Here is a 17094-nt window from a genome sequence, read left to right as displayed (position 1 = left end):
ATTTAACATAGGTGTGTGGTACATTGGTCATATTTTTTAATTGTTACAAACAGTCAGAAAAATTGATTGCTATTTTTGAATTGAACAGATATTTAAAAAAGTGTATGCTGTGTGGCCACCTTTACTGCTTCAGCATCATTCTCCTGTACAGAGCCGGGCCGAGGCAGAGGCTGGGTAGACTCCAGCCTCTGGGCACAGGGCTGCAATGGCACGGAGAGGGGTCAACATCTATATCTAACTTCTCCCTCTCCTCAGCCCCCTTCCTGCAGGTTGTGTGTGGCAGTGTGCGGTTTGCTTACCGCTCCATCCCCCTTCCCTGACAGCATTACGGAGCACAGCACCGCAGCGGGGAGGGTTACAAGCAGCCCACATGCGCACATCTCCCCTAGGTTCAGTCTGTCTGCCCTGCAACACTGCCATTCTGTTTCAAGTACAGAGCCGCGGTGTTGCAGGGTAGACAGACGGACCTTCCGGCTCCTGAAACCTAGGCGAGGTGAGTGTGTGTGGGCTGCTTGTAATCCTCCCTACTGTGGCGTTGCACTCCATAAATGCTGCCAGGGGGTGGGGGGAGAGGGCGGGGGTGAGCACACACTACTCCACCTGCAGGAGGGGGACAGATGAGAGGAAGAAGTTAGATATATATGTTGGACCCCTCTCCCTGTGCTTGCAGCCATGCCGGGGGCCTGTTGTTATCCTCCCCACTGCGCTCCGTAATGTTGCCGGGGGGAAAGAGGGGGTACAAGGAAGAGGGAAGCCTATCTGGCTATTATAGTGGGTTGGGAGAGAGAGAAGGGGAGCCCATCTGACTACTGTAGTGGGTTGGGAGGGAGCCCATCTGGCTACTGTACTGGGTTGGGAGAAGGGAGCCCTTCTGGCTACTGTAGTGGGTTTGGAGGAGGATCCTATCTTCCTACTGTATTCTATTGGGAGGGAGGGGGAACCCACATTCATTTGAAAAGGGCACCTGGAAAAAAGGGTGCCTGATTTAGCCGAGATTTTGGCTAAAATAATGCTGGATATAGATGTATTTTTTATGGGCTATAGAATGGCACTGGTTGTAACCAAGATTTTTTGGGCTATAAAAGAGTGCTCGATATAGCCAATATTTTTTTCAACTGTAAAAGGGCGTCTGATATAGCTGATATTTAGGCCATAAAAGGGCGCTGATATAGCCAAGATGTTTTTCGGCTATAAAAGGGCACCTGATACATTTTTATTTTTGGGTTATAAAGGAGCGCCGGATATAGCTGAGAAAAGTGATTACTATGACCTAACTTCTCCCTACTCTCACACAGAACCCTCCCCTGGTGGTGCCTGACCCTAAGACCCCCCTGGTGGTGCCTAACCCTAAAACCCCCCCAGGTGGGGCCTAACCCCAAGACCCCCCCTGGTGGTGCCTAACCCTAAGACCACCCTGGTGGTGCCTAACCCTAAGACCTCCTGGTGGTGCCTAACCCTAAGACCTCCTGGTGGTGCCTAACCCTAAGACCTCCTGGTGGTGCCTAACCCTAAGACCCCCCTCCCCTTCCCCCCCCCCCCTCGGTGGAGGAATGACCAATGCTGAACGTTATCAAGCCGGGAACCCGATGTACACGGCTGACTGTGGAGCTGTGAGCAGAATATCTTGCAGCGCGATCATCGCTGGATCCAGGGACGTGAGTCCTACTTTTCTTTTCAGGTTTTATTTACTGATCGGGGCATGGGAGGATGCCTGACATGAGGGCGAGCTGCCTAATAATAGGACGCACACTGGGGAGGGGACTGAGAATACTGGTGGCACATCTGTTATGGGAGGGACTTAATACTGGGGGACACATCTGGTTGTACTGGAGGGTTCCTAATGGTGGCACATCTGGCTATCTATGATGGTGGGGAGGGGGTAGTACTGGTGGCACATCTGGCTATCTATATGGGGGGACCTAATACTGAGGGCACAGCTGACTGTACTGGGGGGACCTAATACTGGGGGCACATCTAGCTACCTACAGGGGGTGCTGATACTGGGGGCATATCTGGTTACCTGTACTGGTGGGGGACATATGGTAATCTATCCTGGGGGAACCTAATACTGGGTGCACACCTGGCTACCTATAAGGGGGTCAATACTGGGGGCACATCTGGCTACTTATCCTGGGGGGCTACCTAAGCCTTTAAAATATACTGTTAAACCACACCCATTTTAAGACCACACCTTCTACATAATACAATTATTAGTTAACCTTCCCTATTAACCTTTTTTCCTTAATTTTTACCATTTAAATATGTTTAATGTTTTCTCAATCCTAAGTGAAAACTACACACTGTAGCAAAAAGCCACCTTTATTTCAGTAACAAATATCACCATAAATTGTGACAGGAACTTAATTTAAACTTTATGAAAAACACGAGAAATAGCCAAGTTAATTTCGTGTTTTTTTTTCTCTACAGTAGCACTTTTTATTTTTAAACTGGGATTGGTAGAAACTGAGAAATTTATTTTTTCTATAGTTTTTCTATTTTCCCACTAAAATGCATAGATAACAAAATCATTCTTGACAAAAAGTTCTGCCAAATTGAAAGCCTGGTTTCTTTTGGGAAAAAAAAAAGATATATGTATCATTTAGGTGTCATAAGTAGGGATAAAGTTATTACTTATTAACCATTTAAGCTTTTTGGACGTAGCTGCTACATCCAAAAGGCTGCATCCCTGCTGCTGCACGCTTTTGCGGGCGATCGCGTGCTCCCGCACCACCACCCGTTAGCCCGCACATCAATGAATGGGAACGCAGTTCCCATTCATTGATCTAGGTCCCCCTTAGAAAGACTGACGGCTTCTATGAGAAGCCGCAATCTTTCTGAAGAAATAAAAAGTTTAATGTCCTCCTGACACTTCCTGTAAGAGTGATAGCACACTTACAGGACTAGAAAAATGACTGAGGCCATCTTGTGGCCAAATAGTAAAATTACAACTAAATACATTTCATTGAATAAAAATATTCACACTTACATGTAAAATTAATTGCTTCCCTCCCACATACTCCTATACTACCAATTTATTTTATTTTTTTTTGCATAACATTTTTTTTTAACCACTTGCCGACCGCCCACTACCTATTTTATTTTTTGTCACAAATTAGTGGAAAATGACACTTTATAAAAAAAAAAAACAATAAAAATCAATTTCCGCTAACTTGTGACAAAAAATAAAATCATCTATGAACTCGCCATACTCCTAACGAAATACCTTGGGGTGTCTTCTTTCTAAAATGGGGTCACTTGTGGGGTTCCTAAACTGCCATGGCATTTTAGGGGACCTAAACTGTGAGGAGTAGTCTGGAAACCAAATGCCTCAAAATGACCTGTGAAATCCTAAAGGTACTCATAAGACTTTGGGCCCCTTACCGCACCTAGGCTGCAAAAAAGTGTCACACATGTGGTATCGCCGTACTCAGGAGTAGTATAATGTGTTTTGGGGTGTATTTTTACACATACCCATGCTGGTTGGGAGAAATATCTCTGTAAATGGACAATTGTGTCTAATTTACAGAGATATTTCCCCCACCCAGCATGGGTATGTGTAAAAATACACCCCAAAACACATTATACTACTTCTCCTGAGTACGGCGATACCACGTGTGACACTTTTTTGCAGCCTAGGTGCGCTAAGGGGCCCAAAGTCCTATGAGCACCTTTAGGCTTTACAAGGGTGCTTACAAGGGGAGAAGAATGTTGCCAAAATAATGGAGCCACAGGATAGTTTGGGGACATTTTTTAGGGCTCTGGAAAAGGAGGCACGGGAGGTTCCAAAAAGCAAATGGGACGACATGAAACAGAAACTGTTTACTATGGTTATGCAAATGAAAACCACTAGTGCACCCACCTCAACTCAAACAACTCAACCTTGGCAAACTCAAGCAACACAAGAAGCAGGACCACCTTACTATGGCCCACCCCCCGTCACTTACACACATATGTTGCACCCTTACCAAGCAAGCTGGTATCCGTATAGTCAACAGCCAAGCACTTACGACCAAGGACAGTCCAATCTTCCAGCGCGTGCACCAACATCAACTGTTACCAGTTTAGAAAGCACTGCAGAGGCTGTATCTGCCTCTCTACGGATGCAGTCCAGGAGTGATTCACCAATAATAGACGACATATAATAACACTGCTTTGCTAAGTTGTTTGTTACTATGTGTACGTGCCTTGTGTGGTTGAGGGGGAGATGGTCCATCTCCTCATGGTAGGACCATCTGTCTGTGGCTTTGGTAGGCTGCTTAGCTTCCCCCCAGGCCACAGGCAGAGGGTCCCCCATGAGGTGATGGACTGTCTCTTCATCAGCCACTGACCTCCTCCTTGTGAGGCTATCCCCTGGTGCCTAGTAAGGTGTGTGCTATTTTTGTTTACAGCATATGTGGTTGAGGGGGAGATGTTCCATCCCCTCATGGTAGGACCATCTGTCTGTGGCTTTGGTAGGCTGCTTAGCTTCCCCCCAGGCCACAGGCAGAGGGTCCCCCATGAGGTGATGGACTTTCTCTCCATCAGCCACAAACCTTGGCCCTCTCAGGCTCTCCTCCTGTGCCTCCTACTGTGTGAGCTACTGTTGTAGCACAGCATGCACATTTATGTGCTCCCACTGTAAACACCATGTGTGGTTGAGGGGGAGATGGTCCATCTCCTCATGGTAGGACCATCTGTCTGTGGCTTTGGTAGGCTGCTTAGCTTCCCCCAGGCCACAGGCAGAGGGTCCCCCATGAGGTGATGGACTTTCTCTCCATCAGCCACAAACCTTGGCCCTCTCAGGCTCTCCTCCTGTGCCTCCTACTGTGTGAGCTACTGTTGTAGCACATCATGCACATTTATGTGCTCCCACTGTAAACACCATGTGTGGTTGAGGGGGAGATGGTCCATCTCCTCATGGTAGGACCATCTGTCTGTGGCTTTGGTAGGCTGCTTAGCTTCCCCCAGGCCACAGGCAGAGGGTCCCCCATGAGGTGATGGACTTTCTCTCCATCAGCCACAAACCTTGGCCCTCTCAGGCTCTCCTCCTGTGCCTCCTCTCAGGCTCTCCTCCTGTGCCTCCTCTCAGGCTATCCTCCTGTGCCTCCTCTCAGGCTCTCCTCCTGTGCCTCCTACTGTGTGAGCTACTGTTGTAGCACAGCATGCACATTTATGTGCTCCCACTGTAAACACCATGTGTGGTTGAGGGGGAGATGGTCCATCTCCTCATGGTAGGACCATCTGTCTGTGGCTTTGGTAGGCTGCTTAGCTTCCCCCAGGCCACAGGCAGAGGGTCCCCCATGAGGTGATGGACTTTCTCTCCATCAGCCACAAACCTTGGCCCTCTCAGGCTCTCCTCCTGTGCCTCCTACTGTGTGAGCTACTGTTGTAGCACATCATGCACATTTATGTGCTCCCACTGTAAACACCATGTGTGGTTGAGGGGGAGATGGTCCATCTCCTCATGGTAGGACCATCTGTCTGTGGCTTTGGTAGGCTGCTTAGCTTCCCCCAGGCCACAGGCAGAGGGTCCCCCATGAGGTGATGGACTTTCTCTCCATCAGCCACAAACCTTGGCCCTCTCAGGCTCTCCTCCTGTGCCTCCTACTGTGTGAGCTACTGTTGTAGCACAGCATGCACATTTATGTGCTCCCACTGTAAACACCATGTGTGGTTGAGGGGGAGATGGTCCATCTCCTCATGGTAGGACCATCTGTCTGTGGCTTTGGTAGGCTGCTTAGCTTCCCCCAGGCCACAGGCAGAGGGTCCCCCATGAGGTGATGGACTTTCTCTCCATCAGCCACAAACCTTGGCCCTCTCAGGCTCTCCTCCTGTGCCTCCTCTCAGGCTATCCTCCTGTGCCTCCTCTCAGGCTCTCCTCCTGTGCCTCCTACTGTGTGAGCTACTGTTGTAGCACAGCATGCACATTTATGTGCTCCCACTGTAAACACCATGTGTGGTTGAGGGGGAGATGGTCCATCTCCTCATGGTAGGACCATCTGTCTGTGGCTTTGGTAGGCTGCTTAGCTTCCCCCCAGGCCACAGGCAGAGGGTCCCCCATGAGGTGATGGACTTTCTCTCCATCAGCCACAAACCTTGGCCCTCTCAGGCTTTCCTCCTGTGCCTCCTACTGTGTGAGCTACTGTTGTAGCACAGCATGCACATTTATGTGCTCCCACTGTAAACACCATGTGTGCCATGTGTCCTCCTGTGCCTGTTGTTAGCACATCAAGGCTTTGTAAATATTTTTTGTACATACAGTTACATATAGTTCATATATGAATAATATTGAAACGGAGAAAGTTTTCTGTTAATTTTTTTTTATTAAAAAGAAATAATTCAGAAAAACAATGTCAGTTTTTACTTTGTTCAATGTGTATTGCTTCCCCAAGGGTCACTATAACCGCATGCTTGTTCCTAAGGATTTTTCCGGGAAGTGGCAAGTGGCTATTGCTTCCCAATGCTACCCGCCCCACCACCCTTTACAAAGCGAGTAAGTAAGCATCACAATATGGACCAGCATGCCATATTTTGCTGCTTCCCCAAGGGTCACTATAACCGCATGCTTGTTCCCAAGGATTTCTCCGGGAAGTGGCAAGTGGCTATTGCTTCCCAATGCTACCCGCCCCACCACCCTTTACAAAGCGAGTAAGTAAGCATCACAATATGGACCAGCATGCCATATTTTGCTGCTTCCCCAAGGGTCACTATAACTGCATGCTTGTTCCCAAGGATTTTTCCGGGAAGTGGCAAGTGGCTATTGCTTCCCAATGCTACCCACCCCACCACCCTTTACAAAGCGAGTAAGTAAGCATCACAATATGGACCAGCATGCCATATTTTGCTGCTTCCCCAAGGGTCACTATAACCGCATGCTTGTTCCCAAGGATTTTTCCGGGAAGTGGCAAGTGGCTATTGCTTCCCAATGCTACCCGCCCCACCACCCTTTACAAAGCGAGTAAGTAAGCATCACAATATGGACCAGCATGCCATATTTTGCTTCTTCCCCAAGGGTCACTATAACCGCATGCTTGTTCCCAAGGATTTTTCCGGCAAGTGGCAAGTGGCTATTGCTTCCCAATGCTACCCGCCCCACCACCCTTTACAAAGCGAGTAAGTAAGCATCACAATATGGACCAGCATGCCATATTTTGCTGCTTCCCCAAGGGTCACTATAACCGCATGCTTGTTCCCAAGGATTTTTCCGGGAAGTGGCAAGTGGCTATTGCTTCCCAATGCTACCCGCCCCACCACCCTTTACAAAGCGAGTAAGTAAGCATCACAATATGGACCAGCATGCCATATTTTGCTGCTTCCCCAAGGCCCACTATAACCGCATGCTTGTTCCCAAGGATTTTTCCAGGAAGTGGCATGCGGCTATTACAGGCAACATGCAGTAAGAAAACATACAACCATACATTTCACATGGGGAAAAAAAAAAGATTTTTTTTTTTTTAAATTAAATCTGGCTATATTGAAAGGGGTCTTCTCCCACAGAAGATACAAAATAGTTCGCAAATTTGTCACGGACAGTTCCAGCTGCTGAGGTGTGACGTACGAAGCTGCCAGTGTGATCTGTGAAGGCCGCATCCACAATTTCATCGTAATTCACACCTTCCTTTTCACGCACAAAGTTGTGCAGTACACATGCTGCTTTTACAACATTGTCTACATGGTCAGGGGTCATCACCAGAGTGCTGTGGAAAACCCGCCATTTGTTAGACAACACTCCAAACACACACTCCACAAAACGGCGGGCTTTGGTGAGACGGTAATTAAACACCTTCTTCTTTGTGTCCAGATCTCTCTTTGGGTATGGCTTCATCAAATTGACATGAAGTGCAAAGGCTTCATCTCCGACCATCACATGTGGCATTGGTTCCCCATGTTCCTGGATTGGTTTAGGCCCCGGAAGGTTCAAAGTACCATTGTACAACCGGCTGCCAATGAGAGACGATCGGAAGATGTTGGAATCTGCAGTACTGCCATAGGATCCTACATCAATCGTCAGAAACTTATAGTTGGCATCGACAACTGCCATGAGCACCACTGAAAAGTACTTCTTATAGTTGTAGTACCGTGATCCAGAACCACTTGGAAGTTGTATCCGAATATGTTTTCCATCCACGGCACCAACACAATTTGGAAACTTGGCCTTTTTAAGGAAGGAGTCTGCAGCATCCTTCCACAACTGCTCAGTCGGTGAAGGCATGAAGATTGGCTGCAAGACTTCCCATATCTTCTGGCACGTGTCGTGAACAATCCCTTGCACAGTTGATCTACCCAAACGAAACTGGTAGTGTAAAGAGGCAAAAGTCTCACCCGTAGCAAGGAATCTAGAAAAATGGGAAAAAAAATTTAGCCTTCACAAACACAAAAAAACACTTGTAACACACAGCGAATAAACTACATACATTAGGTGTACTCACCGCAGTGTCACCAGGAGACGCTCAGCAGGACTCACTGGTGAACGCATGTTGGTATGCTGCCTCTGAAGGGAAGGAGTTAGCAGGACCAACAGCTCGTCAAAGGAATCCACGGTCATCCGCACGTAGCCAAAGAAACGAGCAGGATGTCTTCTGAGATCGTGGTAAAGGGACATAAATGCACCTCTACTGGATCTCTCTGCAACAATAGGATGAACCCACAGCCTCCCAGCACTCACCCTGTGACCCGTCGGAGGCCTCGACAGAAGCGCCCTGAGAGTCACAAGCTTCAGCTGAACAAGGCAAGCTTGAATCTCATCCATATCTCCAGCAAGAAAAACGCAATTCACAAAACAAACCTGGGCAAAGTATGTCACCAGCACTCGGAGTACAGGAAGTACAAAGGTATTTCCGCTTCCTGCAGACACATAACCAAGCCCTTTCACTTTAAAAACGCCCACTTCCTGTAAAAGCCAGCAAAAGCCAAGAAAACGCAACGCTAGCAAACGCTACTACATGAAAGCTAATAAAAGCCTTTAAACACTTAGCAGTTAAACGCTAGCGTTCTTGAAAAAAAAACGCGGGCGTTTGAACGCGGCGTTTAAAAACGCTCCGCAGACGTCCGTCTGAACCAGCCCTAGCGCTCCCAAAATGCCAGGACAGTAAACACCCCACAAATGACCCCATTTTGGAAAGTAGACACCCCAAAGTATTCAGAGAGGGGCATGGTGAGTCCGTGGCAGATTTTATTTATTTTTTGTCACAAAGTATCATTTTCCGCTAACTTGTGACATAAAATAAAATTTTCTATGAACTCACCATGCCTCTTAGTGAATACTTTGGAAATGTCTTCTTTCCAAAATGGGGTTATTTGGGGAATTTATACTATCCTGGAATTCTTGCACCTCATGAAACATGACAGGTGCTCAGAAAAGTCAGAGATGCTTCAAAATAGGAAAATTCACTTTTTGCACCATAGTTTGTAAACGTTATAATTTTTACCCAAACCAATAAATATACACTTATTGGATTTTATTTTTATAAAAGACATGTAGCACAATAAATTTGGACAAAAATTTATATAGAAATTTTACTTTATTTGAAAACTGTCAGCACAGAAAGTAAAAAAAAACATTTTTTTTGACAAAATTAATGTCTTTTTTTGAGAGTATATTAAAACTAAAAATCACAGCAGCAATCAAATAGCATCAAAAGAAAGCTGTATTAGTGACAAGAAAAAGAGGTAAAATTCATTTAGGTGGTAAGTTGTATGACTGAGCAGTAAACCGTTAAAGCTGCAGTGGTCTGAATGGAAAAAAAAGTGTCTGGTCCTTAAGGGGTTTTATGACTGCAGTCCTTAAGTGGTTAAAAAATGACATAAAAAATACATAAATAGTTACCTTACAGTATGTATGCCAAGAGGGTATATTAATGTTATTTTTTTAATTATGGCCTTGTAAATAGTGATGGATGCAAAACTGAAAAAATGCAACTTTATTTCCAAATAAAATATTGGCGCCATACATTGTGAAAGGGACATAATTTAAATGGCGTGATAACCAGGACAAATGGGCAAACTAAATACATGGGTTTTAATTATGGTAGCATATATTATTTTATGGCCAAAAACTGAGAAATAATGCATTTTTTCCATCTCTTTCTATATTTTCCCGTTAAAATGCATTTAGGATTAAATAATTCTTCGCAAAATGTACTACCCAAAGAAAGACTAAATGGTGGTGGAAAAAAACAAGACCTAGATCATTTTGTTGTGATAAGCAGTGATAAAGTTATTGGTGAATGAATGGGAGGTGAACGTTGCTTGGATGCTTAAAGGATACCACAACTGAAATGTGACATAATGAGATAGACATGTGTATGTACAGTGCCTAGCACACAGATAACTATGCTGTGTTCCTTTTTTTCTTTCTCTGCCTGAAAGAGTTAAATATCAGGTATGTAAGTGGCTGACTCAGTCCTGACTCAGACAGGAAGTGACTACAGTGTGACCCTCACTGATAAGAAATTCCACCTATAAAACACTTTCCTAGCAGAAAATGGCTTCTGAGAGCAAGAAAGAGGTAAAAAAGGGGAATTTCTTATCAGTGAGGGTCACACTGTAGTCACTTCCTGTCTGAGTCAGGACTGAGTCAGCCACTTACATACCTGATATTTAACTCTTTCAGGCAGAGAAAGAAAAAAAGGAACACAGCATAGTTATCTGTGTGCTAGGCACTGTACATACACATGTCTATCTCATTATGTCACATTTCAGTTGTGGTATCCTTTAAAGGACACCCGAGGTGACATATGACATGACCATACAAATAACTAAGCTGTGTTGCTTTTTTTCTCTCTCTGCCTGAAAGAGTTAAAAGTCAGGTATGCAAGTGACAATTTCTGTCTGGGTCAGACTGGGTCAGACTATAGCATAATCCTCACTGATTAGTAATTACAGACATAAAATATTTTCCTGTCTGTAAATGGTTTCTGAGAGCAGGAAAGAGATAAAAAGGTTCGATAATTCATAGAAATTAGCTCTGGCATACTTAAATGAAGGTGTCGTTGAGCAGAGACAATAAAACAGTAAAAACTGAAAAACTAGATTTAGGTCGCATTCACGGTGCCACGCTGCGGAGCAGAGTTATAAAGTCTTATAACGCAGTTTACCACACTGCAATGCTAATCCTATGGGCTGTTCACAGTGCGACGTTAGTCGCATTGAAAATGCGTTGTGGTAACTCACTGCTTGCAGTGCGTTACCTCTTAACACAGACACGTTGTGACTTCAACGTCACATTAAACTGCAATGTCCCACTGTGAATGCGACCTTAAATATAAAATACAACTGTGGGATATCTTAAAAAGTCATTTTCAGGAGGAGGAGGATGGTTACATTTGTTTTTCTCATCAGTTCATTTTAACTCTCTGAAGTTTTTTAAGGTGAAAACACACTGAAGGCTGAAGTGGTTAAATAGCTAAAACATCAAAACTGCTCTGGTCTATAGGGAGGAAACAAGGTCTGGATGTGAAGGGGATAATATTATTATTCTGTATATATGGCACTGATATTTTCCACAGTGCTTTTTACAGAGTACATAGTCATGTCACTGATCATCCTCAGAGGAGCTCACAATGTAATCCTACAATTGTCAGTCTAATGTCCTACCATTTTATTATGATGTATTTATATAGTAGGACTTGCAGGACTTTAACCTCCTTAGCGGTATGGACGCATTGTTACGTCCATTACCGCCGGAGGTCGCCGCTCAGGCCCCGCTGGGCCGATTTGAATAATTTATTTTTTTTAAACACGCAGCAAGCACTTTGCTTGCTGCGTGACTCACCCGATCACCGCCGATCCGCCGCTACCTGCCGCGATGCAGGACCCCCCAGGCGAGACCCCGTGCGCTGCCTGGCCAATCAGTGCCAGGCAGCGCTGTGGGGTGGATCGGATTCCCCTTTGACGTCACCCCGCCCCGTCGCCATGGCGACGGGGGAAGCCCTCCAAGAGATCCCGTTCTTTGAACGGGATCTCTTTGATCTCCGATCGCCGAAGGCGATCGGAGGGGCTGGAGGGATGCCGCTGAGCAGCGGCTATCATGTAGCGAGACGTTGTCTCGCTACATGAAATTTTTTTTTTTAAAAAACGTATTTGCTGCCCCCTGGCGGATTTTAATAAACCGCCAGGGAGGTTAAAGAGTTTTTGCTCAGAGGAGCTCATATTATACCACTACCAAAGTCGTAGTGCAATAGCCTACCTTATTATTATTATGCTTTTATATAGCACATACATTTTCTGCAGGACTTTACAGAGTACATAGTCATGTCACTGACTGTCCTCAGAGGACCTCACGATCTGTTGACATGTACTGTACACAAACCTAGAGGATAATCTGTGCCTGACTGTGATGGAGCTGCATGGGCCCCAGAGGACATTGGGACCCTGTTTGGCTGCACGGGCCTATGTTCATCATTGACTTAACTGTCCACTCTGCTCTGATCCGAATGGGCCATTTTAATCTGTCACAATTGGGAACCTTAAGGTGGCCACACACCATACAATTTTTAAATATTTGTTCAATTTAAGAATTGCAATCAATTTTTCTGACTGATTTGTAACATTACAAAAATATGTCCAATGTACCACACACGTATGTTCAATTTTTCCCCAATTATGATAAAAATGATTGGATACTCTGACAAAATTGCCAGGGTGTGTATATTAATACATTGACAATCTAACACACTCCATACAATCTTTAGAAAGATTGAAGAATAATATCTGGCATTCCGGATCGATAAAAATCGAAGACAACTGGAAATCCGATCGGATTTTTCAGTCGAATGAAAAAAAAAGCTTTTGATTTGCCGTAAAATCAGATCATTTTATTGTATTGTGTGTGGCCACCTTTAGGAAGACTAATCTTATGTTCCATATCACGCTCCTTGCTCCATGTCGATTACTCCGCACTCAAATGCAGCTGTTCACCATAGTTAGACTGATATTTTGCATATGGATAAGAGGATGTAGATATTTCCACGACATGCACACTATTCTAACATGTCAAATTTAAATAATAGGGAAGGTGACTGCTCTGTATAGGTACCAATCATTAGCTCATCCCTCCAGTTGTACACTTACACTGTGTAACCAGTAATGAAGAGGGGTAAAGATAAAGACAAAATACAAGGAAAGAAAAAGGAGTAAAGGCAGATTGAAAAAGTACAGTATATTCGTCTTTGGTGGTGGTTTCCTATTAAATAACATTACATTCAAATCAGATAATTGGAGGCAGATCATACTCCCTATTGGGGCCTTTTTAATGGAGCATATCCAAATGCCCGTTTTGCTGTGAGCTATGTCATATATAGCATTAAATGTTTATGTGGGTAACTACCACTTAGAGGGTGAAAAAGTACCTAAATTGAGAAGAGATAGAGACACAAGTACGCACTTGATAAACCTCTTGTCTGTAAAAGACCCAGCTACTTACAGGATACCACCCACCTCCTGAACAAACTGACAGCCATCGGCCCAGTACCTGAGGGAACCATACTGGCCACGATGGTCCCTGTACATGAACATTCTCCATAATGATGGTATTGCGGCCTGCCGTAAATATCTTCAGGGTCAGGGCATACCTGTAAAGCCTATTACTGGACTGATCAAATTCATTCTCACTCATAATTTATTTCACTTTTGGACAGGACCTCTATTTACAGCAGATGGGCGTGGCAATGGGTTCGCGATTCGCTCCACAGTATGCAAATCTATTCATGGCCAAAATCGAAGAGGAATACCTCAATGCATGTGGCATAAAACCCTTGGCCTACTTCCGCTTCATTGATGATATTTTAATCATCTGGTCCGCAAGTGAGGATGATCTTCTCCAGTTCCACAGGAACTTCAATGCCTTCCATCCTACAATCAAATTGAAACTTACCTACTCTCACACAGAGATTAACTTTCTGGACACCACAATATACATCAGGGGTAACAACATACAAACCTCTGTGTATCGCAAACCTACAGACCGTCCCACATACCTAAGATATGACAGTTTTCATCCCAAGCACATTAAGAACTCTATAATTTACAGCCAAGCTATAAGGTACAACCGGATTTGTTCTGACAGGATGGACAGAGACAAGCACCTGGATCACCTTAAGAACACTTTCATTAAACAAGGTTACAGTCCTCCCATGGCTGAGCCCCAAATCAGGAAAGCCAGCAACATCCCCAGGACTGAACTCCTGAAATATAAGCAAAACCAGAAAGAGGAACGTGTCCCTTTGGTTGTCACCTACAACCCACACCTGGAAATCTTAAGGAGGATTGCTAAGGAACTTCATCCCATTTTACACAAGGATCACAGACTGAGAACGATATTCCCTAAACCTCCACTCTTGTCATATCGGCAACCACTCAATCTAAAACAGATGATTGTCAGGAGCTCTTTGAATAGGTCTCAACAAAACGGAACATCACCCTGCCGACAAAAAATATGTGGGACCTGCAGACACATTTACTCCACTGACAGGGTAACGATACCAGGTTCACAACAGGAGTACAGAGTACAAGGTAAATTTTCCTGTGGGTCCACCAATCTGGTATATCTGATCATGTGTGCTAAATGCCCCAATGTTATGTACGTGGGAGAAACTGGACAAACACTGCGCAAACGTATGAATGGACACAGGCACGCTATTAATGATACCAAATCTGGACTCCCAGTTGCTAAACACTTTCGGTCCAACGGACACAGCATGGATGATCTTCGTGTCACTGCCCTGAAGGGCGGCTTCAAAACGTCAAATGACCGATTAATAGCAGAAACAAAATTTATAAATTGGTTCAAAGCTGTGCAGAAGGGTTTGAATAAGGACAACAACTTTCTATATTGGTATGAGATTGATGATATATGAACTGTCTCAGCCACTCTAGCTGACCTTGTGAACTAAGAATTTACGATACCTCTGGGTCAATCCTAATACCAGGTCTGTGAGCAATAGAGTAAACAAGGATCCGTATCTTACCCCATTTAGATGGTCTGTTTGTATTAAGGCATCTTAATGACGTATTTATGCTTGAAAAAAATATCTGTTTTCCCTTTTGATGTTGCATGTATATAAGCTGTCTGTACCACCAGCTTGCAAACTAACAGGATGTAAACCTGACGAAGGCTGCAAGGCCGAAAGCTTGTTTATTCTTATTCATTTGTAGTTAGCCAATAAATGGTATCATCCTGATTTAAAACTTCTTGCTTTTACTGATGGCTAACACGGTACAATACCCTACTGCTACTACTACTGCACTTGATAAAATTTGAGGTATGATGGGTGGAATCATCTAGATGCAATTAATTGAAAATGCCTTAATGGGGAGTATTATCTGTCTCTATTTATCTTATTTGAATGTAATTTTCTATTATTTTGTAAGGAACCACCAGCTTTCAATATTATACTTTACTTTCTCCTTCTCCTTCCTCCCTCTTTTCTTTTTACCCCATGCCCCCCTTCCCACCTTCTAAACTGGTTGCATGGTGTAAATGAAAGACACTAATTGCTGGCTCAGTGTTTCTAACCTTTGAGGGTGTCTCTGTCAACAGCCTGCGAGCCTCTGATCGCAGGTCGCAGGTGAAATGTAAACACGCGGGGAAGAAATCCCCTGTGTTTACATCCTACGGCGCTGCTGTCGCAGCAGCGCCATAAAGGAGATTGGCGATCCCCGGCCTCTAATTGGCCGGGGATCGCCGCTGTCTGATAGGCTGAAGCCTATCAGAAGTGGTACAGGATGGATCGTCGTCCTGTACCGCCCATAGAGAGGACAGGAGCAAGGGAAGGAGAGGGAGGGGGAATAGCGCTGCGGAGGGGGGCTTTGAGGAGCCCCCCCCGCTACCCTCAAACAGCCGGCGGCGATCAGACCCCCCCAGCAGGACATCCCCCTAGTGGGGAAAAAAGGGGGGAAGTCTGGTCGCCCTGGCTGAAATCTGATCTGTGCTGCGGGCTGAAGAGCCCACACAGCACAGATCATAGGAAAACCATGCGGTCCTCAAGTGGTTAAAAAGATTTTCCCAATGTTAAGGAGCGTATGCTTCTGGTTCCCTTCATTTCCTTTCTCTTTTTATGTTAATTATTAGGGCTAATCGCCTTTAAGCTCATTAGGACAGTGGATTTTGCCACCATTATGATAATGACAATTACGTTTATGCATGATCTACTAATATGTACGAGAAATGTGATTTGCATATTGTAATGATCCGCTCAGCTGCCTGCGCAGGCAGGCAGCTTTTTGACCACTGTTCAGGTCTGCATTCTGCAGGTCTCTGGAAGAGAGACCTTTTGTCAGTTTTGCAGCTTGCTGCTGCTAGGGAATTTGCATACGTTGGTCATGCAAATTTCCTAGCCACATCCTCTGGAGGTTTGTACTATAAATACCATGTGATATCACAGACCTGGGCTGGTCATAAGGGTTAGTCCTGTGAAACACTCATGGAGTGTCAGCCTTGCTCATTGTTTGAAGATTAGCTTAGAGTAATTCCTGGGACTGCACTAGGCAGATTCCCTAGTGCAGTTAGGATTGCATATGTGTTTTGTTTGTCTGTTGCGATTGTTCTGTCCCAGCGGTGGTCGACAGGAAGTCGTTCTGATCTTTGTTCTTAGAGTATAGCTGGAGCAGCGGTTGCTACCAGCTATCTCCTCTATCTGTCTTGCCTGGATCGCACTCGCTTTGCGCTAGTGCTGTGGATCCGTCTCTCTCACTTATTCCTGTTTTCGTGTATCTGTCTTGTCTGCTACGAACGCTTGCTGGAGGCTCGGTGAGGTAACCGTTAAGCGCTCGCGTACTCTGTTTCATGTTTGTCTGTCAGTGGTTAGTTAGGCGTGCTTGTCTCTGTTGTGCTTAACACGCGGAGACCGGGCATAAACGCGTGCACTGTTGCGAATGAGTGCGGTGTTCGCGTTTAGTTAGCGTTTGTTATTTTCCTTATCTTCTCATTGTATGATTTGCTGTGCCTTTGCTACTCTCGTGCTCTGCCTTGCTGTAGCCTTGTGTCACCTCTGGCAATCGCCTCTCCCGCGATTGCGTTCCTACTTCATATCTGCTGTTGTGTATGCACCGTCGCGGGTTGGCGACTAGTTTGGTGCACACACATACAATCTGTCCCTTTGCTCATTCTCTTTCGCA

At 45.1% G+C, this 17094-nt stretch overlaps 1 protein-coding gene across 1 annotated transcript in view; it reads left to right on the top strand.

Moving 5' to 3' along the window:
- The window catches only part of VPS41 (VPS41 subunit of HOPS complex), a 1049902-nt gene that overhangs the window by 846025 nt on the left and 186783 nt on the right, over positions 1-17094 (top strand). The window lies entirely within an intron of this gene.

Source organism: Hyperolius riggenbachi, chromosome 5 (assembly GCF_040937935.1).
Source record: "Hyperolius riggenbachi isolate aHypRig1 chromosome 5, aHypRig1.pri, whole genome shotgun sequence".
Taxonomy (NCBI): Eukaryota; Metazoa; Chordata; class Amphibia; order Anura; family Hyperoliidae; genus Hyperolius; species Hyperolius riggenbachi.
Note: the sequence above shows the minus strand (reverse complement) of the source record. Positions and strands in the feature narration are given on the sequence as shown.